The sequence below is a fragment of the Taudactylus pleione genome, unplaced genomic scaffold, assembly GCF_031769625.1.
Source record: "Taudactylus pleione unplaced genomic scaffold, aTauple2 ptg000009l, whole genome shotgun sequence".
NCBI classification, from domain to species: Eukaryota; Metazoa; Chordata; class Amphibia; order Anura; family Myobatrachidae; genus Taudactylus; species Taudactylus pleione.
This window is the reverse complement of record NW_028284412.1, coordinates 3,053,830-3,081,415: the sequence shown is the minus strand read 5'-3', so window position 1 is coordinate 3,081,415 and position 27,586 is coordinate 3,053,830. Positions and strand designations below refer to the sequence as shown.

General features: G+C 51.5%; 1 long non-coding RNA gene across 1 annotated transcript in view; it reads right to left on the bottom strand.

The window, feature by feature from the left end:
• Positions 1–26,962, bottom strand: part of LOC148542717 (uncharacterized) — a 38,046-nt gene extending 11,084 nt beyond the window's left edge. The window contains exons 1-2 of the long non-coding RNA XR_015877035.1: positions 26,689–26,962; positions 26,290–26,346 (exon numbers count right to left, since the gene is read on the bottom strand). This is a non-coding gene — a long non-coding RNA (uncharacterized LOC148542717). The remainder of the gene's footprint in view (positions 1–26,289; positions 26,347–26,688) is intronic.
• Between the last annotated feature and the right edge of the window lie 624 nt (positions 26,963–27,586).

Sequence of the window (27,586 nt, the reverse complement as noted above, 5' to 3'; positions counted from 1 at the left end):
ACCTGTCCCCGCACACTCATTCTGTCATCTATAATTCCTGTTCCCGCACACTCACACTGTCACCTACCATACCTGTTCCCACACACTCACCCTGTCACCTACCATACCTGTCCCACACACTCACCCATTCACCTATCATACCTGTCCCCACAAACTCACCCTGTCACCTACCATACCTGTCCCCACACACTCACCCTGTGACCTACCAGACCTGTCCCCACACACTCATCCTGTCACCTACCAGACCTGTCCCCACAAACTCACCCTGTCACCTACCAGACCTGTCCCCGCATACTCGCCCTGCCACCTACCAGACCTGTACCCACACACTCACCCTGTCACCTACCAGACCTGTCCCCGCATACTCGCCCTGTCTCCTACTATACCTGTCCCCACACACTCATCCTGTCACCTACCAGACCTGTCCCCACAAACTCACCCTGTCACCTACTAGACCTGTCCCCGCACACTCACCCTGTCACCTACCAGACCTGTCCCCGCACACTCACCCAGTCAGCTACTATACTTGTCCCCACACCCTCACCCTGTCACCTACCAGACCTGTCCCCGCACACTCACCCTGTCACCTACCATACCTGTCCCCACACACTCACCCTGTCACCTACCAGACCTGTCCCCACACACTCACCCTGTCACCTACCATACCTGTCCCCGCACACTCACCCTGTCACCTACCAGACCTGTCCCCGCACACTCACCCTGTCACCTACTATACTTGTCCCTGCACACTCACCCTGTCACCTACCAGACCTGTCCCCACACACTCACCCTGTCACCTATCATACCGGTCCCCACACACTCACCCATTCACCTATAATTCCTGTCCCCGCACACTCACCCTGTCACCTACCAGACCTGTCCCCGCACACTCACCCTGTCACCTACCAGACCTGTCCCCATGCACTCACCCATTCACCTATCATACCTGTCCCCACACACTCATCCAGTCACCTACCATACCTGTCCCCACACACTCATCCTGTCACCTACCATACCTGTCCCCACACACTCATCCTGTCACCTACCATACCTGTCCCCGCACACTCACCCTGTCACCAACCATACCTGTCCCCGCACACAAACCCTGACAACTATCATACCTGTCCCCACACACTCATCCTGTCACCTACCATACCTGTCCTCGCACACTCACCCTATCACCAATAATACCTGTCACCACACACTCATCCTGTCACCTACCAGACCTGTCCCCGCACACTCATCCTGTCACCTTTAATACCTGTCCCCGCACACTCACCCTGTCATCTATCATACCTGTCCCCGCACACTCACCCTGTCACCTATAATACCTGTCCCCACACACTCATCCTGTCACCTACCAGACCTGTTCCCGCACACTCATCCTGTCACCTACCAAACCTGTCCCCGCACACTCACCCTGTCACCTACCAGACCTGTCCCCACACACTCATCTTGTCACCTACCATACCTGACCCCGCACACTCACCCTGTCACCTATAATACCTGTCCCCACACACTCATCCTGTCACCTACCAGACCTGTCCCCGCACACTCACCCTGTCACCTTTAATACCTGTCCCCGCACACTCACCCTGTCATCTATCATACCTGTCCCCGCACACTCACCCTGTCACCTATAATACCTGTCCCCACACACTCATCCTGTCACCTACCAGACCTGTCCCCGCACACTCATCCTGTCACCTACCAGACCTGTCCCCGCACACTCACCCTGTCACCTACAAGACCTGTCCCCGCACACTCAACCTATCAGCTACTATACTTGTCCCCGCACACTCACCCTGTCACCTACCAGACCTGTCCCCACACACTCACCCTGTCACCTACTATACCTGTCCCCGCATACTCACCCTGTCACCTACTATACCTGTCCACGCACACTCACTCTGTCACCTACCATACCTGTCCCCACACACTCACCCTGTCACCTACCATACCTGTCCCCACACACTCACCCTGTCACCTACCAGACCTGTCCCCGCACACTCACCCTGTCACCTACTATAATTGTCCCCGCACACTCACACTATCACCAATAATACCTGTCCCCACACACTCATCCTGTCACCTACCAGACCTGTCCCCGCACACTCACCCTGTCACCTTTAATACCTGTCCCCGCACACTCACCCTGTCATCTGTCATACCTGTCCCCGTACACTCATCCTGTCACCTACCATACCTGTCCCCGCACACTCACCCTGTCACCTACCAGACCTGTCCCCACACACTCATCCTGTCACCTACCATATCTGTCACCACACACTCACCCTGTCACCTACCAGATCTGTCCCCGCATACGCGCCCTGTCTCCTACTATACCTGTCCCCACACACTAGTCCTGTCACCTACCAGACCTGTCCCCGCACAATCACCCTGTCACCTACTATACCTGTCCCCGCACACTCACCCTGTCACCTACCATACCTGTCCCCACGCACTCACCCTGTCACCTACCAGACCTGTCCCCGCACACTCACCCTGTCACCTACCAGACCTGTCCCCGCACACTCACCCTGTCACCTACCATACCTGTCCACGAACACTCACCCTGTCACCTACCAGACCTGTCCCCACACACTCACCCTGTCACCTACTATACCTGTCCCCGCACACTCACCCTGTCTCCTACTATACCTGTCCACGCACACTCACCCTGTCACCTACCATACCTGTCCGCGCACACTCACCCTGTCACCTACCAGACCTGTCCCCGCACACTCACTCTGTCACCTACTATACCTGTCCCCGCACACTCACCCTGTCACCTACCATACCTGTCCCCACACACTCACCCTGTCACCTACCATACCTGTCCCCGCACACTCACCCTGTCACCTACCAGACCTGTCCCCGCACACTCACCCTGTCACCTACTATACTTGTCCCCGCACACTCACCCTGTCACCTACTAGACCTGTCCCCACACACTCACCCTGTCACCGATCATACCTGTCCCCACACACTCACCCTTTCACCTATAATTCCTGTCCCCGCACACTCACCCTGTCACCTACCAGACCAGTCCCCGCACACTCACCCTGTCACCTACCAGACCTGTCCCCACACACTCACCCATTCACCTATCATACCTGTCCCCACACACTCATCCTGTCACCTACCATACCTGTCCCCACACACTCATCCTGTCACCTACCATACCTGTACCGGCACACTCACCCTGTCACCTACCATACCTGTCCCCGCACACAAACCCTGACAACTATCATACCTGTCCCCACACACTCATCCTGTCACCTACCAGACCTGTCCCCGCACACTCACCCTGTCACCTTTAATACCTGTCCCCGCACACTCACCCTGTCACCTATCATACCTGTCCCCGCACATTCACCCTGTCACCTATAATACCTGTCCCCACACACTCATCCTGTCACCTACCAGACCTGTCCCCGCATACTCGCCCTGTCTCCTACTATACCTGTCCCCACACACTAGTCCTGTCACCTACCAGACCTGTCCCTGCACAATCACCCTGTCACCTACTATACCTGTCCCCGCACACTCACCCTGTCACCTACCATACCTGTCCCCACACACTCACCCTGTCACCTACCAGACCTGTCCACGCACACTCACCCTGTCAGCTACTATACTTGTCCCCGCACACTCACCCTGTCACCTACAAGACCTGTCCCCACACACTCACCCATTCACCTACTATACCTGTCCCCGCACACTCACCCTGTCACCTACTATACCTTTCCCCGCACACTCACCCTGTCACCAACTATACCTGTCCCCGCACACTCACCCTGTCACCTACCATACCTGTCCCCGCACACTCACCCTGTCACCTACCATACCTGTCCCCGCACACTCATCCTGTCACCTACCAGACCTGTCCCCACACACTCACCCTGTCACCTACCAGACCTGTCCCCGCATACTCGCCCTGTCTCCTACTATACCTGTCCCCACACACTCATCCTGTCACCTACCAGACCTGTCCCTGCACTATCACCCTGTCACCTACCAGACCTTTTCCCATACACTCACCATGTCACCTACCAGACCTGTCCCCGCACACTCACCCTGTCACCTACCATACCTGTCCCCACACACTCACCCTGTCACCTACCAGACCTTTTCCCATACACTCACCCTGTCACCTACCAAAGCTGTCCCCGCACACTCACCCTGTCAACTACCATACCTGTCCCCGCACACTCATTCTGTCACCTATGATTCCTGTCCCCGCACACTCACACTGTCACCTACCATACCTGTTCCCACACACTCACCCTGTCACCTATCATACCTGTCCCCACACACTCACCCATTCACCTATAATTCCTGTCCCCGCACACTCACCCTGTCACCTACCAGACCTGTCCCCGCACACTCACCCTGTCACCTAACAGACCTGTCCCCACACACTCACCCATTCACCTATCATACCTGTCCCCACACACTCATCCTGTCACCTACCATACCTGTCCCCACACACTCATCCTGTCACCTACCATACCTGTACCGGCACAGTCACCCTGTCACCTACCATACCTGTCCCCGCACACAAACCCTGACAACTATCATACCTGTCCCCACACACTCATCCTGTCACCTACCATACCTGTCCCCGCACACTCACCCTGTCACCTATAATACCTGTCCCCACACACTCATCCTGTCACCTACCAGACCTGTCCCCGCACACTCACCCTGTCACCTTTAATACCTGTCCCCGCACACTCACCCTGTCATCTATCATACCTGTCCCCGCACATTCACCCTGTCACCTATAATACCTGTCCCCACACACTCATCCTGTCACCTACCAGACCTGTCCCCGCATACTCGCCCTGTCTCCTACTATACCTGTCCCCACACACTAGTCCTGTCACCTACCAGACCTGTCCCTGCACAATCACCCTGTCACCTACTATACCTGTCCCCGCACACTCACCCTGTCACCTACCATACCTGTCCCCACACACTCACCCTGTCACCTACAAGACCTGTCCCCGCACACTCACCCTGTCACCTACCAGACCTGTCCCCGCACACTCACCCTGTCAGCTACTATACTTGTCCCCGCACACTCACCCTGTCACCTACCAGACCTGTCCCCACACACTCACCCATTCACCTACTATACCTGTCCCCGCACACTCACCCTGTCACCTACTATACCTGTCCCCGCACACTCACCCTGTCACCTACTATACCTGTCCCCGCACACTCACCCTGTCACCTACCAGACCTGTCCCCGCACACTCACCCAGTCAGCTACTATACTTGTCCCCACACCCTCACCCTGTCACCTACCAGACCTGTCCCCGCACACTCACCCTGTCACCTACCATACCTGTCCCCACACACTCACCCTGTCACCTACCAGACCTGTCCCCACACACTCACCCTGTCACCTACCATACCTGTCCCCGCACACTCACCCTGTCACCTACCAGACCTGTCCCCGCACACTCACCCTGTCACCTACTATACTTGTCCCTGCACACTCACCCTGTCACCTACCAGACCTGTCCCCACACACTCACCCTGTCACCTATCATACCGGTCCCCACACACTCACCCATTCACCTATAATTCCTGTCCCCGCACACTCACCCTGTCACCTACCAGACCTGTCCCCGCACACTCACCCTGTCACCTACCAGACCTGTCCCCATGCACTCACCCATTCACCTATCATACCTGTCCCCACACACTCATCCAGTCACCTACCATACCTGTCCCCACACACTCATCCTGTCACCTACCATACCTGTCCCCACACACTCATCCTGTCACCTACCATACCTGTCCCCGCACACTCACCCTGTCACCAACCATACCTGTCCCCGCACACAAACCCTGACAACTATCATACCTGTCCCCACACACTCATCCTGTCACCTACCATACCTGTCCTCGCACACTCACCCTATCACCAATAATACCTGTCAACACACACTCATCCTGTCACCTACCAGACCTGTCCCCGCACACTCATCCTGTCACCTTTAATACCTGTCCCCGCACACTCACCCTGTCATCTATCATACCTGTCCCCGCACACTCACCCTGTCACCTATAATACCTGTCCCCACACACTCATCCTGTCACCTACCAAACCTGTCCCCGCACACTCACCCTGTCACCTACCAGACCTGTCCCCACACACTCATCTTGTCACCTACCATACCTGACCCCGCACACTCACCCTGTCACCTATAATACCTGTCCCCACACACTCATCCTGTCACCTACCAGACCTGTCCCCGCACACTCACCCTGTCACCTTTAATACCTGTCCCCGCACACTCACCCTGTCATCTATCATACCTGTCCCCGCACACTCACCCTGTCACCTATAATACCTGTCCCCACACACTCATCCTGTCACCTACCAGACCTGTCCCCGCACACTCATCCTGTCACCTACCAGACCTGTCCCCGCACACTCACCCTGTCACCTACAAGACCTGTCCCCGCACACTCAACCTATCAGCTACTATACTTGTCCCCGCACACTCACCCTGTCACCTACCAGACCTGTCCCCACACACTCACCCTGTCACCTACTATACCTGTCCCCGCATACTCACCCTGTCACCTACTATACCTGTCCACGCACACTCACTCTGTCACCTACCATACCTGTCCCCACACACTCACCCTGTCACCTACCATACCTGTCCCCACACACTCACCCTGTCACCTACCAGACCTGTCCCCGCACACTCACCCTGTCACCTACTATACTTGTCCCCGCACACTCACACTATCACCAATAATACCTGTCCCCACACACTCATCCTGTCACCTACCAGACCTGTCCCCGCACACTCACCCTGTCACCTTTAATACCTGTCCCCGCACACTCACCCTGTCATCTGTCATACCTGTCCCCGCAAACTCACCCTGTCACCTATAATACTGTCCCCACACACTCATCCTGTCACCTACCAGACCTGTCCCCGTACACTCATCCTGTCACCTACCATACCTGTCCCCGCACACTCACCCTGTCACCTACCAGACCTGTCCCCACACACTCATCCTGTCACCTACCATATCTGTCACCACACACTCACCCTGTCACCTACCAGATCTGTCCCCGCATACGCGCCCTGTCTCCTACTATACCTGTCCCCACACACTAGTCCTGTCACCTACCAGACCTGTCCCCGCACAATCACCCTGTCACCTACTATACCTGTCCCCGCACACTCACCCTGTCACCTACCATACCTGTCCCCACGCACTCACCCTGTCACCTACCAGACCTGTCCCCGCACACTCACCCTGTCACCTACCAGACCTGTCCCCGCACACTCACCCTGTCACCTACCATACCTGTCCACGAACACTCACCCTGTCACCTACCAGACCTGTCCCCACACACTCACCCTGTCACCTACTATACCTGTCCCCGCACACTCACCCTGTCTCCTACTATACCTGTCCACGCACACTCACCCTGTCACCTACCATACCTGTCCGCGCACACTCACCCTGTCACCTACCAGACCTGTCCCCGCACACTCACTCTGTCACCTACCATACCTGTCCCCGCACACTCACCCTGTCACCTACCATACCTGTCCCCACACACTCACCCTGTCACCTACCATACCTGTCCCCGCACACTCACCCTGTCACCTACCAGACCTGTCCCCGCACACTCACCCTGTCACCTACTATACTTGTCCCCGCACACTCACCCTGTCACCTACTAGACCTGTCCCCACACACTCACCCTGTCACCGATCATACCTGTCCCCACACACTCACCCTTTCACCTATAATTCCTGTCCCCGCACACTCACCCTGTCACCTACCAGACCTGTCCCCGCACACTCACCCTGTCACCTACCAGACCTGTCTCCACACACTCACCCATTCACCTATCATACCTGTCCCCACACACTCATCCTGTCACCTACCATACCTGTCCCCACACACTCATCCTGTCACCTACCAGACCTGTCCCCGCACACTCACCCTGTCACCTTTAATACCTGTCCCCGCACACTCACCCTGTCACCTATCATACCTGTCCCCGCACATTCACCCTGTCACCTATAATACCTGTCCCCACACACTCATCCTGTCACCTACCAGACCTGTCCCCGCATACTCGCCCTGTCTCCTACTATACCTGTCCCCACACACTAGTCCTGTCACCTACCAGACCTGTCCCTGCACAATCACCCTGTCACCTACTATACCTGTCCCCGCACACTCACCCTGTCACCTACCATACCTGTCCCCACACACTCACCCTGTCACCTACAAGACCTGTCCCCGCACACTCACCCTGTCACCTACCAGACCTGTCCCCGCACACTCACCCTGTCAGCTACTATTCTTGTCCCCGCACACTCACCCTGTCACCTACCAGACCTGTCCCCACACACTCACCCATTCACCTACTATACCTGTCCCCGCACACTCACCCTGTCACCTACTATACCTGTCCCCGCACACTCACCCTGTCACCTACTATACCTGTCCCCGCACACTCACCCTGTCACCTACCATACCTGTCCCCGCACACTCACCCTGTCACCTACCATACCTGTCCCCGCACACTCACCCTGTCACCTACCATACCTGTCCCCACACACTAGTCCTGTCACCTACCAGACCTGTCCCTGCACAATCACCCTGTCACCTACTATACCTGTCCCCGCACACTCACCCTGTCACCTACCATACCTGTCCCCACACACTCACCCTGTCACCTACAAGACCTGTCCCCGCACACTCACCCTGTCACCTACCAGCCCTGTCCCCGCACACTCACCCTGTCAGCTACTATACTTGTCCCCGCACACTCACCCTGTCACCTACCAGACCTGTCCCCACACACTCACCCATTCACCTACTATACCTGTCCCCGCACACTCACCCTGTCACCTACTATACCTGTCCCCGCACACTCACCCTGTCACCTACTATACCTGTCCCCGCACACTCACCCTGTCACCTACCAGACCTGTCCCCGCACACTCACCCAGTCAGCTACTATACTTGTCCCCACACCCTCACCCTGTCACCTACCAGACCTGTCCCCGCACACTCACCCTGTCACCTACCATACCTGTCCCCACACACTCACCCTGTCACCTACCAGACCTGTCCCCACACACTCACCCTGTCACCTACCATACCTGTCCCCGCACACTCACCCTGTCACCTACCAGACCTGTCCCCGCACACTCACCCTGTCACCTACTATACTTGTCCCTGCACACTCACCCTGTCACCTACCAGACCTGTCCCCACACACTCACCCTGTCACCTATCATACCGGTCCCCACACACTCACCCATTCACCTATAATTCCTGTCCCCGCACACTCACCCTGTCACCTACCAGACCTGTCCCCGCACACTCACCCTGTCACCTACCAGACCTGTCCCCATGCACTCACCCATTCACCTATCATACCTGTCCCCACACACTCATCCAGTCACCTACCATACCTGTCCCCACACACTCATCCTGTCACCTACCATACCTGTCCCCACACACTCATACTGTCACCTACCAGACCTGTCCCCGCACACTCACCCTGTCACCTACCAGACCTGTCCCCATGCACTCACCCATTCACCTATCATACCTGTCCCCACACACTCATCCTGTCACCTACCATACCTGTCCCCGCACACTCACCCTGTCACCAACCATACCTGTCCCCGCACACAAACCCTGACAACTATCATACCTGTCCCCACACACTCATCCTGTCACCTACCATACCTGTCCTCGCACACTCACCCTATCACCAATAATACCTGTCACCACACACTCATCCTGTCACCTACCAGACCTGTCCCCGCACACTCATCCTGTCACCTTTAATACCTGTCCCCGCACACTCACCCTGTCATCTATCATACCTGTCCCCGCACACTCACCCTGTCACCTATAATACCTGTCCCCACACACTCATCCTGTCAACTACCAGACCTGTTCCCGCACACTCATCCTGTCACCTACCAAACCTGTCCCCGCACACTCACCCTGTCACCTACCAGACCTGTCCCCACACACTCATCTTGTCACCTACCATACCTGACCCCGCACACTCACCCTGTCACCTATAATACCTGTCCCCACACACTCATCCTGTCACCTACCAGACCTGTCCCCGCACACTCACCCTGTCACCTTTAATACCTGTCCCCGCACACTCACCCTGTCATCTATCATACCTGTCCCCGCACACTCACCCTGTCACCTATAATACCTGTCCCCACACACTCATCCTGTCACCTACCAGACCTGTCCCCGCACACTCATCCTGTCACCTACCAGACCTGTCCCCGCACACTCACCCTGTCACCTACAAGACCTGTCCCCGCACACTCAACCTATCAGCTACTATACTTGTCCCCGCACACTCACCCTGTCACCTACCAGACCTGTCCCCACACACTCACCCTGTCACCTACTATACCTGTCCCCGCATACTCACCCTGTCACCTACTATACCTGTCCACGCACACTCACTCTGTCACCTACCATACCTGTCCCCACCCACTCACCCTGTCACCTACCATACCTGTCCCCACACACTCACCCTGTCACCTACCTGACCTGTCCCCGCACACTCACCCTGTCACCTACTATACTTGTCCCCGCACACTCACACTATCACCAATAATACCTGTCCCCACACACTCATCCTGTCACCTACCAGACCTGTCCCCGCACACTCACCCTGTCACCTTTAATACCTGTCCCCGCACACTCACCCTGTCATCTGTCATACCTGTCCCCGCAAACTCACCCTGTCACCTATAATACTGTCCCCACACACTCATCCTGTCACCTACCAGACCTGTCCCCGTACACTCATCCTGTCACCTACCATACCTGTCCCCGCACACTCACCCTGTCACCTACCAGACCTGTCCCCACACACTCATCCTGTCACCTACCATATCTGTCACCACACACTCACCCTGTCACCTACCAGATCTGTCCCCGCATACGCGCCCTGTCTCCTACTATACCTGTCCCCACACACTAGTCCTGTCACCTACCAGACCTGTCCCCGCACAATCACCCTGTCACCTACTATACCTGTCCCCGCACACTCACCCTGTCACCTACCATACCTATCCCCACGCACTCACCCTGTCACCTACCAGACCTGTCCCCGCACACTCACCCTGTCACCTACCAGACCTGTCCCCGCACACTCACCCTGTCACCTACCATACCTGTCCACGAACACTCACCCTGTCACCTACCAGACCTGTCCCCACACACTCACCCTGTCACCTACTATACCTGTCCCCGCACACTCACCCTGTCACCGATCATACCTGTCCCCACACACTCACCCTTTCACCTATAATTCCTGTCCCCGCACACTCACCCTGTCACCTACCAGACCTGTCCCCGCACACTCACCCTGTCACCTACCAGACCTGTCCCCACACACTCACCCATTCACCTATCATACCTGTCCCCACACACTCATCCTGTCACCTACCATACCTGTCCCCACACACTCATCCTGTCACCTACCATACCTGTACCGGCACACTCACCCTGTCACCTACCATACCTGTCCCCGCACACAAACCCTGACAACTATCATACCTGTCCCCACACACTCATCCTGTCACCTACCAGACCTGTCCCCGCACACTCACCCTGTCACCTTTAATACCTGTCCCCGCACACTCACCCTGTCACCTATCATACCTGTCCCCGCACATTCACCCTGTCACCTATAATACCTGTCCCCACACACTCATCCTGTCACTTACCAGACCTGTCCCCGCATACTCGCCCTGTCTCCTACTATACCTGTCCCCACACACTAGTCCTGTCACCTACCAGACCTGTCCCTGCACAATCACCCTGTCACCTACTATACCTGTCCCCGCACACTCACCCTGTCACCTACCATACCTGTCCCCACACACTCACCCTCTCACCTACCAGACCTGTCCCCGCACACTCACCCTGTCACCTACCAGACCTGTCCACGCACACTCACCCTGTCAGCTACTATACTTGTCCCCGCACACTCACCCTGTCACCTACAAGACCTGTCCCCACACACTCACCCATTCACCTACTATACCTGTCCCCGCACACTCACCCTGTCACCTACTATACCTTTCCCCGCACACTCACCCTGTCACCAACTATACCCGTCCCCGCACACTCACCCTGTCACCTACCATACCTGTCCCCGCACACTCACCCTGTCACCTACCATACCTGTCCCCGCACACTCATCCTGTCACCTACCAGACCTGTCCCCACACACTCACCCTGTCACCTACCAGACCTGTCCCCGCATACTCGCCCTGTCTCCTACTATACCTGTCCCCACACACTCATCCTGTCACCTACCAGACCTGTCCCTGCACTATCACCCTGTCACCTACCAGACCTTTTCCCATACACTCACCATGTCACCTACCAGACCTGTCCCCGCACACTCACCCTGTCACCTACCATACCTGTCCCCACACACTCACCCTGTCACCTACCAGACCTTTTCCCATACACTCACCCTGTCACCTACCAAAGCTGTCCCCGCACACTCACCCTGTCAACTACCATACCTGTCCCCGCACACTCATTCTGTCACCTATGATTCCTGTCCCCGCACACTCACACTGTCACCTACCATACCTGTTCCCACACACTCACCCTGTCACCTATCATACCTGTCCCCACACACTCACCCATTCACCTATAATTCCTGTCCCCGCACACTCACCCTGTCACCTACCAGACCTGTCCCCGCACACTCACCCTGTCACCTACCAGACCTGTCCCCACACACTCACCCATTCACCTATCATACCTGTCCCCACACACTCATCCTGTCACCTACCATACCTGTCCCCACACACTCATCCTGTCACCTACCATACCTGTACCGGCACACTCACCCTGTCACCTACCATACCTGTCCCCGCACACAAACCCTGACAACTATCATACCTGTCCCCACACACTCATCCTGTCACCTACCATACCTGTCCCCGCACACTCACCCTGTCACCTATAATACCTGTCCCCACACACTCATCCTGTCACCTACCAGACCTGTCCCCGCACACTCACCCTGTCACCTTTAATACCTGTCCCCGCACACTCACCCTGTCATCTATCATACCTGTCCCCGCACATTCACCCTGTCACCTATAATACCTGTCCCCACACACTCATCCTGTCACCTACCAGACCTGTCCCCGCATACTCACCCTGTCTCCTACTATACCTGTCCCCACACACTAGTCCTGTCACCTACCAGACCTGTCCCTGCACAATCACCCTGTCACCTACTATACCTGTCCCCGCACACTCACCCTGTCACCTACCATACCTGTCCCCACACACTCACCCTGTCACCTACAAGACCTGTCCCCGCACACTCACCCTGTCACCTACCAGACCTGTCCCCGCACACTCACCCTGTCAGCTACTATACTTGTCCCCGCACACTCACCCTGTCACCTACCAGACCTGTCCCCACACACTCACCCATTCACCTACTATACCTGTCCCCGCACACTCACCCTGTCACCTACTATACCTGTCCCCGCACACTCACCCTGTCACCTACTATACCTGTCCCCGCACACTCACCCTGTCACCTACCATACCTGTCCCCGCACACTCACCCTGTCACCTACCATACCTGTCCCCGCACACTCACCCTGTCACCTACCATACCTGTCCCCGCACACTCATCCTGTCACCTACCAGACCTGTCCCCACACACTCACCCTGTCACCTACCAGACCTGTCCCCGCATACTCGCCCTGTCTCCTAGTATACCTGTCCCCACACATTCATCCTGTCACCTACCAGACCTGTCCCTGCACTATCACCCTGTCACCTACCAGACCTTTTCCCATACACTCACCCTGTCACCTACCAGACCTGTCCCTGCACACTCACCCTGTCACCTACCATACCTGTCCCCACACACTCACCCTGTCACCTACCAGACCTTTTCCCATACACTCACCCTGTCACCTTCCAAACCTGTCCCCGCACACTCACCCTGTCAACTACCATACCTGTCCCCGCACACTCATTCTGTCACCTATGATTCCTGTCCCCGCACACTCACACTGTCACCTACCATACCTGTTCCCACACACTCACCCTGTCACCTATCATACCTGTCCACACACACTCACCCATTCACCTATAATTCCTGTCCCCACACACTCACCCTGTCACCTACCAGACCTGTCCACACACACTCACCCATTCACCTATCATACCTGTCCCCACACACTCACCCTGTCACCTACCATACCTGTCCCCACACACTCACCCTGTCACCTACCAAACCTGTCCCCGCACACTCACCCTGTCAACTACCATACCTGTCCCCGCACACTCATTCTGTCACCTATGATTCCTGTCCCCGCACACTCACACTGTCACCTACCATACTTGTTCCCACACACTCACCCTGTCACCTATCATACCTGTCCCCACGCACTCACCCATTCACCTATAATTCCTGTCCCCGCACACTCACCCTGTCACCTACCAGACCTGTCCCAGCACACTCACCCTGTCACCTACCAGACCTGTCCCCACACACTCACCCTGTCACCTATCATACCTGTCCCCACACACTCGCCCATTCATCTATCATACCTGTCCCCACACACTCATCCTGTCAACTACCATACCTGTCCCCACACACTCATCCTGTCACCTACCATACCTGTCCCCACACACTCATCCTGTCACCTACCATACCTGTCCCCGCACACTCACCCTGTCACCTATAATACCTGTCCCCACAGACTCATCCTGTCACCTACCATACCTGTCCCCGCACACTCACCCTGACAACTATACTACCTGTCCCCACACACTCATCCTGTCACCTAACATACCTGTCCCCGCACACTTACCCTGTCACCTATAATACCTGTCCCCGCACACTCACTCTGTCATCTATCATACCTGTCCCCGCACACCCACCCTGTCACCTATAATACCTGTCCCCACAGACTCATCCTGTCACCTACCATACCTGTCCCCGCACACTCACCCTGTCACCTATAATACCTGTCCCCGCACACTCACTCTGTCATCTATCATACCTGTCCCTGCACACTCATCCTGTCACCTATAATACCTGTCCCCGCACACTCACCCAGTCACCTATAATACCTGTCCCCGCACACTCACCCTGTCACCTATAATACCTGTCCCCGCACACTCACCCTGTCACCTATAATACCTGTCCCCGCACACTCACCCTTTCACCTATCATACCTGTCCCAGGATGTAGATTTTTATTAAAATGTCCATGCGTATATATGATACACACATGTACATATATACACACTAGATAGATACAATATATGGATAATAAATACTGTAAATGTATATAACGTTTATTTATCTGTAGTTTTCTGTCACTGTTTTTTTTTTCATTGACAAGCCAGGGCCACTTGCTTGTGTTTGCCCCCCAGCCTGAAAGTTGCCAGCCAGCCCCTTCCTAAGAGTATAGAGACTTAAATTCATCAATATTTTCATAGCTGGACTGCGGGAGCTTTCACCATCTTCATATAGCATTTGCTCCCGCTACCCGCTCCTTCCCTATGGGAAGGAATCCTGATTTACGAAGAGGGATCTTTTTGGCCGGGGCATTGTGTGCCTGCGTGAACACTAGGTTAAGCAGGCACAGTGTCGGATTGGGGCATGAAGGGCCCACCAGGGAAATGCAGTGGAAGGGGCCCCTGTTTAAGTGGGGTGGTCAGCCACCAAAGGGGGTGTGGCTAGCCATCACAGAACCCTGGTCTGGGCCTCTTTATAGATGTTTTGGATCTGGATCTCCCCTGGTTTTGGATCTGGATTGGTTTTGCCAAAACCTCACCTCCGTGTTTTGTTTACGGGTTTTGGTTTTGGATCTGGATTTTTTCTTAAAAAATATAAAAAAAACAGCTAAAATCACATAAAATGGGCCTTTTTTTTGTTCCTACAGTATTAATAACCTCAATAACTTTTATTTCCAATAATTTCCAATCAATTTTGACCACCTCACAATATTATTTTTTTCATCTAGTTATGGCCAAAAGGTTGCATCCAGCTAGCTGGCTGACTAAGCTAAGTGACACAGTGGGCAACACTAACATGTGGCAGTTCAGCTCCCAATTTCCAACACAGATACAGTGTGTTATACAGTGTGGGTTGGATACACCAATAGTGCACTTACAGTGACAGCAGTGTCGGCAGAGCGGGATTGCTGACGCTGTCCTCAGTACATGTGCAGGGTATTGACGGTGTCAGCAGAGCGGAGGTGCCAGCGGTGTCTCCAGTGCAGGTTTGCTGGCTGTGTCAGCAGTGCAGGGGTTGCTGACGGTGTCGTCAGTACATGGAATGGCAGTGCTGCGGTGCTGGCAGTGTCCTCAGTGAAGGGTACTGGCGATGTCGGCAGTGCCATTGGTGACTTTAGTGCAGGTTTGCTTACTGTGTTGGCAGTGCAGGGGTGTTCTCAATGCAGGGTGCCGGCGGTGTTGGCAGAGCGGGGGTGCCAGCGGTGTCCTCAGTGCATATGTGCTGACAGTGTCGGCAGTGCAGGGGTGCTGGTGGTTCTCAGTGTGGGAGTGCCGGCAGTATGGGGGTTGCTGACGGTGTCCTCAGCACATGTTGTCAGCATCGGGGGATGCTGCCAGTGGGGGTGCCGGCAGTGTCAGTAGCGGGGGATGCCAGCAGTGTCAGGCAGCGGGGGATGGCGGGTGCCATCTTCTTTTGCTTCCTGACTGTGTGCATAATGGGTTTAACGCTGATTGGCTGAGAGCTGTGACAGACGACTCTCTCAGCCAATGAGCGTTAAGCCCGCACAATACAAAACCTCGTGACCCGACAGCGGGATCGCAAGGTTTTGCCTCGGGGAGGGATCCGGGGCAGGCAGGGAGATCTGAGCTTGGCTCGGATCGCCCCGAATCCCCGAAATTCGGTGGGTTCGGATCTCTGAGATCCAAACCCGCTCATCTCTAATATATATATAGAATACAATGTGTGTGTGCTGCGCTTTGTAAAATTGTTTATGTATATATGATAAGCTGCTCAGTATAATTTGTACATGATCAAAAAATCTTAAAAACCAAGCGCTTATGCAAAAATAAACATAAAAGACAGACTTAAAAAATATCCAAAATTTGAGCTATACTTACAGCTGTTTCTATGGATATCAAAAAATAGATATTTTCTGCTAAAAATAGCACTAGCTCCACCTCAATAAGGGATCTATGCCCTGTAAAGACTATTAGAGCAATTTTATTACAGCTGTGATGTTTATAGTCTTTTCAGACCAATTGGTGGAGTGGTAGATTTAAAACAGCAGTGTCCCGATGTTAATAATTCGTGTAGCCAACTTCTAACTGTCCCTACCTTACTATTCCCCTCTCCGGGGTTCCTCCGTGTGCCGCGGCGCTTGATGGAAGTAATAGCCGTCACGTGGTGAGACCCGCACTGGTGAAGGATCGCTTAGTACTTTCTCCCTCCAGGGATTCTTCCTCGCGGCGCTGTTCTCACACTGCGCGGTGCCCGCGGCACACGATGATGACATCAGACGCCGGGTGGCTTACTCGAATATGGTGACCAGTCTGCTGTTGAAAGTCTTTTAGTCCTCCTCAACTCTCCTAACGCGTTTCGAACCTGATGTGGTTCTTTTTCCAGGATGAGTGTGGTAGTTATGTAACTGCCTTTAAATACTAAATTTTATTCTCCAAACAGGAAGGGGTAAACCCGGAAAAAAAAAAAAAACGGCAATCGCATGTTCTTTGGGACTCCATTAAAATTATTTTAAAATCTGAAAATTCTGTCTTTTGTTTTTCTTTTGTTAAAAATCATGGATGTATGATGAAAAAAGGGTGTACAAAGTGTATAGGAGGGATAGTAGGGATATAATATTTTAAAATTAATAATTATAAAAACGCTTTTAATTCTATATCAATATTCAAACCATTGGGTTCCAATGTGTTGAGGGTGAAAATCCATTTTGTTTCAGCTTTCTTTAACTTATTTACCATGTCTTCACCTCTCCAGTTAGTTTTTACTTTCTGAATACCGAGGAATTTTAGTCCTTTTGGGTTTTTTTGGTGGTATTTCAGGAAGTGAGCTGAGACACTATGTGTACTTAATCCTCTTTTAATATTATAAATGTGTTCTGAAATTCTTGTCTTTATTTTTCGTTTGGTTTGTCCAATATATTGAAGACCACACGGGCATTCGAGCATATATATTGCTCCTTCTGTCTCGCACGAGATGTCATCTTTAATTTTGAAGGATGCTCCTGTTTCTTTGGACTGGAATTCCAATGCTGGTTTGGTGCTCTTTGGTTGTTGTTTACAGCCCATACATTTAGTACAATAGTAGAAGCCATTCCTATTAGTTTTTTGATTATTTTTAACCACTGGTAGAAAACTTTGTGTTAATTGTTGTTTTAGGATTTTTAGTTTTTAAGATTTCTTGATCTAATATATATATATTGTGATAGGATCATTGGTAAAGTGGTCTGTGGCAGGTACATTTGTCCCAGATTCCTGTCTTATGTGTTTTAAACCTCCAGGAGAAAGTCTGCAGTGTAGCAGGCTTGAGTCTTGGCTTTTTGAAAAGCCGGTTTGGGACCTGGGGGTTGTGGGTGAGAGGAGAGGGAGGGCTCCACCCACGGCCACTCCAGGTTTTGGTTCTCTTAGCCTGGTAACAGGCTTGTTAGGGTTTCCACCTGAGAGTGGCCAATATAAGCCTAGTGTGTTGAGGGCCGATTGTCTCACCTGGGAGAGCAGACAGGGAGTTTGCTCAGAGACACTTGAAAACCTAACTGTAAGTGTTGTGCTGTGCCCTTGTTGCTGGTGAGGGCATTAGGCCCTGCCAGGTTCTGGTAGTGAGGGAACTACCTGTGAAGTTAGTGCCCCGACAGGGCTAGGATTTATGTTTATGTTTTCTTTATGTTTGTTTCTGACATTGTACAATAAAGACTGGCGCCGACCAGCTTGTACTTGCATCCAGTCTGGTGTACTGTTTCCCAGCTGCTGTGTGTGAAAGGAAGGAGTCCTCTACCCAGGAGAGGGACCCCCTAACCTAACTGTGTCACAATATGGTGGAGAATGCGTGCAACCACACACACTGAAGTTGCAGCAAGAGGAAAACTTTCCGTTTAAAAATTAAAGGGACAGACACCCAATTTGTGAGTGTGGAAATAACACTGTGTCCTTGAAGTCCCATAGAGGAGGCGTCAGCCAATGCTCAGAGAGGCAAGGTTCAGCTTCCAACCTACACCCCAGAACAAAATGGAGGAAATTATTAAGGCCTTGCTCCAAGCTACAGGAGCTCAGCAGGAGACGTACAAACTTCAGCAGGAGACGAACAAACTTCAGCAGGAATCTACCAGGGCTCAGCAGGAATCCACCAGGGTGCAACTGTTGGCCTTAGAGACAGCCCAGAGGAAACAACAGGTCACCATCAAGGAAACCCGCCAGGCCTTAGCGGAAAACAGCCAGGCCATAAAAGAGGTGGTACAGCACCTGGTCGCCCGGCCCAGAGATGTTAATACTGGTCCTCCCACCACCACTCACTCCGTACGAGCCAGTCACTTCCTCCAAAAGATGACTTCGGGCGATGATGTGGAGGCCTATCTCGCCGCATTTGAAAGAACGGCTGAAAGGGAGAGTTGGCCCAAGGAGCAGTGGGCAAGTCTGGTGGCACCTTTTTCGTCTGGGGAGCCACAAAAAGCATATTTCGACTTATGCCTGGCTGATGCCAAGGACTATAAAAAACTAAAACAGGAGATCCTAACTCGCTTGGGAGTCACCACCTTTGTTCGTGCCCAACGGGTCCACCGCTGGGAGTTCCATAGGGACAAGCCTCCACGTTCACAGATGCATGACCTCGTCCATCTGTCCTCAAAATGGCTACAGCCCGAGATGCTGACGGGACCACAGATCGTGGAAAGGGTCGTGATGGACCGGTACCTGCGATCATTACCTGTGACTCTGCGCAAGTGGGTGAGTCATGCAGACCCCAAGTCCACGGACCAGTTGGTCGAGCTGGTGGAGAGGTACGTGGCGGCTGAGGAGCTGATGAGTATGCCCCACCGAGCCCCGATGGCGCACCGGCGAACTCCCACAGACACTGGTAAGACTGTTCCAGGGGAGAAGGGTGCTGGGCGGTGGAATGTACCTAAGACTGAGGGTGTAGAACCTGGAGACAGGCCTGCCAGGCCAGGAAGGTTCTTGCCCCGTAAATGACTAGACATTAATATGACTCAGTGTTTCCGATGTGATGGCTTCGGCCATATTGCCGCTAATTGTTCACTTACAACTGAACCTATGCAATGTGATACTGCTCATGTCTACCGCAGTGGGTCTTTCTTTGCACAGACAGCCTGTACGGCTGACCGGCAGGCTGAGACTGATAAGCACATGTGTGTACTCACTGTAGATGGCAACCGAGTAGAGGCACTGTTAGACTCTGGTAGCTTGGTGACACTTATAAAAGCTGAGCTGGTGAACCCCTTGAGGCATACATGGAAAACTGTTGGTGTGACCTGCATACATGGGGATACTTGATATTATGTTACGGCCGAGGTGAACATCGAGACACCATGTGGCTCTGCTATAGTTTCTGTGGGTTTGGTGCATGGTCTGATGTACGATGCAATATTGGGGAGAGACTTTGCTCCCTTCTGGAAGTTGTGGGAAAGCCATTTTGTTCCAGAGGTGAACAACCCCAATCCATTTGAGAAGGTTGTCGATGTAGTGGAGGAGGGAGTTTCTTCTGAGTCAGAGTTATTCCCTTTTTCTACTATGGTTGGCGAACTAGAGAATGCGGAACGTGACGGTGGCCCGCCAACTGATGTGCCTCCCATTGAGGTGGGAAGTGTTGTTGGGCCAGGTGATCATCTGCCTGATTTAGAGGTCAGAAGAGAGGTCTTTGCCGTGGAGCAGTTGAATGACCCTACTTTGGTAAAAGCCAGGGAGAATGTAAAAGTAGTTGATGGTAAACCCGTAGACCCTGATAGTCCTTTGTCCTATCCCCACATGGCAATGTGTCAGCATTTGTTATATCAGGTGACTAAGAAGGGGGAAGATATTGTGGAACAACTAATAGTTCCCAAAGCCTACAGAAGAACAGTGTTGGATCTGGCCCATGGTCATATAACGGCAGGCCATCTAGGGGTAGAGGAAACCACTGAGCGAATAATGCAGAGGTTTTTCTGGCCCGGGCTTCATAAAGAGGTGTCTGACTTTTACGCATCCTGCCCTGAGTGTCAGTACCATGCTCCCAGGCCACATTTTAAGGGTCCACTAGTTCCGTTGCCTATTATAGAGGTGCCCTTTGAAAGAATAGCGATGGATTTGGTTGGACCCTTAATGAAGTCTGCCAGGGGACACCAGTATATTCTGGTCATAATGGATTACGCTACCAGGTACCCGGAAGCGGTACCGTTGCGCAATACGTCAACCAAGACCATTGCCAGAGAGCTAGTTCATGTCTTTAGCAGGATGGGTATACCCAAGGAGATACTAACTGACCAGGGTACACCGCTTATGTCAAAAGTCATGAAAGAGTTATGTCGCCTGTTCAAAATTGAACAGTTAAGAACTTCGGTTTATCACCCCCAAACCGATGGGCTGGTCGAGAGGTTTAACAAGACGTTAAAACACATGCTTAGGAAAGTCGTCGACAAGGATGGTAGGGATTGGGATTACTTATTGCCGTATTTATTGTTGGCCATAAGAGAAGTTCCCCAGTCCTCCACCGGGTTTTCACCCTTCGACTTGTTGTATGGGAGATACCCAAGGGGGTTACTAGACATTGCCAAAGAGACATGGGAGGGGCAGTCTAGTCCTTACAAAACTGTGATTGAGTATGTTTCTCAAATGCAGGAGAGAATTGCTGCGGTAGTGCCGATAGTGAGAGAGCACCTGGAACAGGCTCAACAGGCACAGCAGAGGATATACAACCGCAATGCTCGGTTACGCAGCTTTGCTCCTGGGGACAGAGTGTTAGTATTGGTTCCCACTGTGGAAAATAAACTTTTGGCTAAATGGCAAGGGCCCTTTGAAATCTTAGAAAGAGTGGGGCAGGCCAATTACAAAGTTTACCAGCCGGGGAAAAGAAAGCCGGAACAGATATACCATATAAATCTGTTAAAGCCCTGGATAGACAGAACGGCACTGTCGGCCGTCCGAGCCCCTCCAGTAAATCCAGGGCCCTTAGTTCCCGAAGTGACAGTGGCAAAAACCCTGTCGGCAATTCAACAACAAGAGGTCAAGGAGTTTCTGATCAGAAATAGGGTGCTGTTCTCTGACGTACCTGGGAAAACCTCGGTCATTAAACATGACATCATCACTGACCCAGGGGTTAAAGTTAATCTAAAGCCCTATAGGTTGCCAGAAGCACAAAGAGAATCGGTGTCGAAAGAAATTAAAAATATGCTAGAGTTAGGGGTTATTGAAGAATCACATAGTGAATGGTCAAGTCCCATTGTGTTGATTCCAAAGCCCGACGGGAGTGTGCGTTTCTGCAATGACTTCCGAAAGTTGAACAGTGTTTCAAAATTCGATGCCTACCCGATGCCAAGAGTGGATGAATTGATTGAGAGACTAGGGACGGCAAGGTATTTAACCACTCTTGACCTAACCAAAGGGTATTGGCAAGTACCGTTAACCGAGAGTGCCAAACAAAAGACAGCTTTTTCAGCGCCAGAGGGCTTGTTTCAGTACAAGATGTTGCCCTTCGGGCTACATGGGGCACCTGCTACCTTCCAAAGAATGATGGACAGGATTCTAAGGCCCCATAGACGGTATGCGGCTGCTTATCTGGATGACGTGGTCATTCATAGTCCTGAATGGCAGTCTCACTTACCCAGGGTACAAGCAGTTTTGGACTCCATCTATAAGGCAGGTTTGACAGCCAACCCAAAAAAGTGTTGTCTAGGCATGGAGGAAGTAAAATATCTGGGATACACCATTGGCAGAGGCCTGATAAAGCCTCAGCTCAATAAAGTTGATGCCATACAAAACTGGCCACGGCCTCTGAATAAGAACCAGGTGAGAGCCTTCTTGGGAATTACGGGGTACTACAGGAGGTTTATACCTAACTTTGCCACCATGGCAGTCCCACTGACTGACCTTACCAAAGGCAAACAAAAAGTCATGGTAGAATGGAGTCCTGAGGCGGAGAAAGCTTTTCAGGAGTTGAAAGTAGCGTTGTGTTCCCAACCAGTCCTGATGACTCCTAATTTTGACAGGGAATTCATAGTACAAACCGATGCATCAGAAGTAGGTATAGGAGCGGTCCTGTCCCAGAACAAGGAGGGTGAGGAACACCCTATTTTCTATCTAAGCAGAAAGTTGAATGTACATGAGAGAAACTATGCCACAGTGGAGAAGGAGGCGTTGGCCATAAAGTGGGCGTTAGAGGCTCTCAGGTACTACTTGGTTGAAAGAAAGTTCAAATTGACCATGCCCCTTTGAAGTGGATGTCCGAAAATAAAGACAGTAATGCGAGAATTACGAGATGGTTCTTGGCGTTACAAACTTTTAAATTTTCAGTGGAACACAGGCCAGGATGCCAGCTGGCCAATGCTAACGCATTGTCACGCATTCATTGTTTGGGGGCTTCAGTTGTTCCGCCCCACAGGTCGAAACAAAGGGGGGGATATGTGATAGGATCATTGGTAAAGTGGTCTGTGGCAGATACATTTGTCCCAGATTCCTGTCTTATGTGTTTTAAACCTCCAGGAGAAAGTCTGCAGTGTAGCAGGCTTGAGTCTTGGCTTTTTGAAAAGCCGGTTTGGGACCTGGGGCTTGTGGGTGAGAGGAGAGGGAGGGCTCCACCCACGGCCACTCCAGGTTTTGGTTCTCTTAGCCTGGTAACAGGCTTGTTAGGGTTTCCACCTGAGAGTGGCCAATATAAGCCTAGTGTGTTGGGGGCTGATTGTCTCACCTGGGAGAACAGACAGGGAGTTTGCTCAGAGACACTTGAAAACCTAACTGTAAGTGTTGTGCTGTGCCCTTGTTGCTGGTGAGGGCATTAGGCCCTGCCAGGTTCTGGTAGTGAGGGAACTACCTGTGAAGTTAGTGCCCCGACAGGGCTAGGATTTATGTTTATGTTTTCTTTATGTTTGTTTCTGACATTGTACAATAAAGACTGGCGCCGACCAGCTTGTACTTGCATCCAGTCTGGTGTACTGTTTCCCAGCTGCTGTGTGTGAAAGGAAGGAGTCCTCTACCCAGGAGAGGGACCCCCTAACCTAACTGTGTCACAATATATATATATGTATATATATATATATATATATATATATATATATATAGTAAATACTGATCCGTGAATACTATGTGCGAAACATAATCACAATGCAATGTGTGCAGTGTGGCATTTGCACACGCACAATAGCAAACAAGCATTCGATCTGCAATAATATCAGCATTGAATTCAACGCTGAATCAGCCCCTATGTTCATTATAGCAAAGCCCACAGCCAACACAAGGAAGGGACTGGGGTGTATCTGATTCGCAATGCATAATTTCAGTGCACTGGAACCTCAACATTAGAATGGGGCCATCCGTAGATTTCGATGTGGGCCAGTCCCATATTTACATTACCACTTTTCAGCCTTGATGATAATAACAAAACTTCTAAATTTGTTTTTTAACTTGTGAGTAAAAATTTAGGCAGGGGATGACACTTTAATGTTTTTAAGAAATGGAATCAGCAGTTGCAGTGTCTTTTCCAATATTTACCTAGACAGAAAGTGTGCAAATACTGTAGCTGTAATCCATTTTTTCCAATATTCTGTGACTTCCTTAGATCATGGGTGACTGTGTCTGTGCCTGGATTCCACTCCACCCCCCTGCCGGCAGCACATGATAACACCACTCAGTTGGGCAATCAATGTTGCAGCTGCTTATATAGTACACTGTCAGACTGCTGTGTGTGTATGCTGTGTACCTACACAAATTATGACCATCTCCCGCCTCCCCCACTTCCCCACCAGCCAGGTCAGTCACCAATGTTTAGCTCACGCTGCTTCAGCCCTGCTGCCCGGCAAGAAGATAGCACCTGCAGCAGCCATGCACAGCCTTGCTAAACCCCTCCCCCCGTGACATCAACACTGATTCCAGAAAATTGAATCAGTGGTGCTAGATGGAGCTGGCCGCTGGACATCCACTGCCCACCACCCGCAGCTGTTGCCGGGTCAGTCAACAGACTGACTGACTGGCAAGCAGCTGCACACATTGTGTAAACAACGGTGCCACCGATGAAATGCACTAAGCCCCTCCCCCCATGAGGTCACCACTGATTCCGGAACATGGAATCAGTGGTGTTACTGTGAAAAGCCCGCCCGCTGCTCCCCGCCTACAACCTGCAGCCTGCAGCTTCCACCGGGCAGCTGCAGAGTGAAACAACAGCACTGGTGACATGCGCTAAGCCCCGCCCTCCCACAATAGAGGGCGTGGCTATATTTCACTGGGGCCCACCGGGGAATTCCCCGATCCCTGGTGGCCCAGTCCGAGCCTGCGCAGGCACACTAGCACTGCCGAGTCAGATGAAAGTAGCAGTGAAAACATTCGGGAGACAGGTGATTTTTGGATCAGCTGTCTCCGAACCTCTCCGCCCTGGAGCAATGATTAATTGCTCCACAGCTAAGCACAAGTTAGAATGTTAATTATAAGGGTCCGCCTGGACCCCGATAATTAACAATGAATATGGCCCTTAGGGTGGTAACAATGCATACTAGCAGTTTGGAAAGCTGTATAGACAAGGCTATTACATTTGCAGCAACAATCTGAGCAACAAGATCCAGCATGCAAATGTAAGCAGAATATGTTTTCTGTGTTGTAGGTAAGCTAGAGTCAGCATTGACATGCAAAGTGCTCATCTGTGACTGAGTGAGTTGGCCTAGCCTTTGTGTGAATGAAATAAAGAAAAAGTAATTAGTTATGCAATGCTTGTTGTCATAATTAATTGCTAGTCTAATAACTCATAACAAAAGACAATTTGGAGTTTTATAATACCTGTACATCAAATACTTCTATATAAGTGAACTGCATAAATATATGTACTGTAGACCTTCCATTACAAATGTCAGCTTCTTTGTCTTGATGAAGAAATACGAGATGAAAACAAAAGTATGCAGATAGGAAATGTGGACACAATAATTATATACAGCCAGAGTCAGTTTTAACATACTGTATTATATTTGAAACTGAGCAATAGGATAGTGGTATGTGGTGCGGGCACAAGACTGACCTCAAATATTAGGAATATTTTGTAGTCCTATCGGTGCAGGCTGTAACCTTGACAGTTCTGATGCATGGATCACCGCAAAGAAAGGAGAAAACAGTGAATGTAATATTGTACTGTATGTTCTGTACATATAAACGCAGATATATTTAAAGAAAAACTTATAAATTGTTATTTTTAAGAAAACAATGTTCGAAACTGAATCTCAAATACTGTACAGTATATAAAAAATATATAAAATAACTGGAGGAATCAGAAACATGTCTTTCCCAATAGTTTGACTCATCTCCTATCCCTCCATAGATCCACCTGTATTAAAATAAAAAAAAGGAAATAGACAAAGACAAACTGTAAACATGGAGAATTATTATAATTTAAAAAAAATAAAAAAAGGAACAAGCTCACCACTTTAGGCTTTTCAGCGTTTGATTGGTTCTCCTTCTTCTGCCTGGTGTCCTTCAGAGACGCTGTCAGAAAATGTCCAAGTCATAGCACCGCGGTAAGTGGGAAGACGCGGCACAATGAGCCTCAGGATGGGGCTCAGCAGGAGATGTTCTCCATTCTGCGCAACAGCTTTATGTTGACTGGCAGTTGGCTCCTTTCCTGATCTTCTTGATGGTCGTCTTCTTAAGGATGGTCTGAGGCGTCCTGACCTCAGCCATGTCCCAGTGGTGTTCTGGCCTTGTCCATCTGAAAAGATATTTCATATTATACAGATATCACAAAGAGAAATGGATTTCAGCTGTCAGTAAAACCTAAGCGGCTAAAACCTGGCACTAGACAACCACTGGCTATATACTTATATTTAGTGTGATATAGCTGCGTACAATGATCAATCAATAGATTATATAATCTATGCTGCTGTTAATTGTAATACCAGTAGCCACCTGGCAGTACATAGTAATTAAAATAAAGAAAAGAAGAAAAAAACTGCGCAAGACAAATATATATATTATTAAGTGATGGTGCTTGATAGACCAATTAAATACAGGCCTCTTCTGACTATAAATAATAATTTAAAAAATATTTAAAAAACATATACAAGATAAGATTATTTATATCAGTAGTACTTTCCCGAAACTGCTGTCAATAATGGATACAGGTTGAGTCTCCCATATCCGAAATGCTCGGGACCAGGAGCATTTCGAATTTTGGATCATTTCGGTTTTCAGAATACCTTGCGGGGGGGATCCGGGAGATGTCACAGGAGGCCTGGCGTGTGCAGCGGAGGGGTCTGGCAGGTGTTACAGGAGGCTTGGCGTATGCTGCGGGGTGTCCGGTGAGTGTCACAGGAGGCCTGGCA